The sequence below is a fragment of the Marmota marmota genome, unplaced genomic scaffold (genome assembly GCF_001458135.2).
Source record: "Marmota marmota marmota unplaced genomic scaffold, marMar, whole genome shotgun sequence".
Classification (NCBI taxonomy): domain Eukaryota; kingdom Metazoa; phylum Chordata; class Mammalia; order Rodentia; family Sciuridae; genus Marmota; species Marmota marmota.
In genome coordinates, this window is record NW_026000253.1 from 1193626 (window position 1) to 1195504 (window position 1879).

The following is a 1879-nucleotide window of genomic DNA, read 5'->3' on the forward strand; positions in this document are numbered from 1 at the left end:
TTTTTTTTTTTTTTTTTGGTGCGGGGGATTGAACACAGGGGAGCTTTACCACTGAGCTATGTCCCCACTCCTTTTATTTTATTTTATTTTTTAAGACAGGGTCTAACTAAGTTGCTGAAGCTGGCCTTGAGGTTGTGATCCTCCTGCTTCAGCCTCCCAAGTCACTGGGATTATAGGCATGCACCACTGTATGTGGCATGGACCCAACTTTCCATCTCTTCATTCATAAGTGTTTTGCAATGATTCTTGGTGCCTATTCCTACAGCTTCAAACCACCCTTTCTTTCAGTTGAACTATTCTCATTAGCCTTTAGATGTCCCTTGATTTATTTAATGTTTTTTTTTAAAAAAAAGAATCTCACTATTTCATTTCACTTCTTTTCTTTTTTTTTCATGCAGAGGATAGAATCCAGGGTGTTGTGCATGCTAAGCAAGTGCTCTACTACTGATCTATGTCCCCAACCCTCACTTCACTCTTTTTCCTGTTCCAGCTTTGGCTTCATTTCTCTAAAGCCTCCTCCCAAAACTGTCTATGTCTCAATTGATCACAGTTCCATACATCTTTCATCTCAGCTTAAAAATCTTGATGTAGCCTGTGGCACATGTCTGTAATAGGATTATAACTTAGGAGGCTGAGGTAGGAGGGGTGCAAGTTCAAGGCCAGTCCCAGCAATTAAGTGAGGCTGTCAATAATTTCATGAGGATCCGTCTCAAAATAAAAATTAAAAAGGGCTGCGGATGTAGCTCAGTAATAAAGTGCCCCTGCAGTCAATTCCTAACAAAAAAGCAAACATAAAAAAATTCTTGACCTTGCTAGGAGTTGTGGTACCTACCTGTAATCCTAGTAACTCTGGAGGCTGTGGCAGGAGGATCACATATTTGAGGAAAGCCTCAGCAACTTAGGAAGACCCTGTCTCAAAATTAAAAGATAAAACAGGCAAGGGATGTAGCTCCACGGTAAAGTGCCCCTGGCTTTAATCCCCAGAACAAAACACATAATTAATAAAATGAATAAAAAGTAAAAAAGACTGGGGATGTAGGTCATTGGTAAAGCACCTCTGAGTTCAATCCCTAGTACCAAAATAAATAATCTTGGGAGTCATCCTTAATTCCCCTCTTTATTTCATACTCCATATACAGTCTTTCAGTTCAACCCCACCATTTCCCTTTTCAAAGTACATATAGAATTGACCATTTCTCACCATCACCACTAACAACATGCTGGGCTGAGTCACCAGAATCTCTCATCTGGACTATTGTGGTTTCCACCTGACTAGAGACTCTCTGGCTCCTGCTCAGTTCACTTCATTAATCTCTTAACCATCTCTTTTCTGGCTCTACATTTGTTTCAATCACATTGTGTTTCATGATATTTATCACACATACCAAATCTTGCCCTGCCTCAGGGCCTACACTCTTAACTGTTCTCTCTGCTTGGAACACTTCCTTCTCATATCCTCATGGCTCTTCCCATCTCTGCTTAAATACCACCATAGTGGGACTCCCTCTCTGTTTCTCTGCATCCCCTTAACCTGCCTTTGTTTGTTTGTTGTTGGAGACTGCATCTTGCTATGTTGCCCAGGCTGGCCACAAAACTTCTGAACTCATGTGATCCTTGAGTTCACTCAGCAGCTGAAACAAAAGGCACATATCACTGTGCCCAGCACTACTTTAATTTTTCTTTGTAAAATTCGCCATCTAGGGGCTGGGGATGTGGCTCAAGTGGTAGCGCGCTCGCCTGGCATGCCCGGGTTCGATCCTCAGCACCACATACAAACAAAGATGTTGTGTCCACCAAAAACTGAAAAATAAATACTGAAATATTCTCTCTCTCTCTCTCTCTCTCTCTCTCTCTCTCTCTCTCTTTAAAAAAAAAAAAA

The 1879-nt window shown here is 41.3% G+C and overlaps 1 protein-coding gene across 2 annotated transcripts in view; it reads left to right on the top strand.

Moving 5' to 3' along the window:
• Positions 1–1879, top strand: part of Gpkow (G-patch domain and KOW motifs) — an 18941-nt gene that overhangs the window by 9636 nt on the left and 7426 nt on the right. The gene's annotated exons all lie outside the window — the stretch shown is intronic.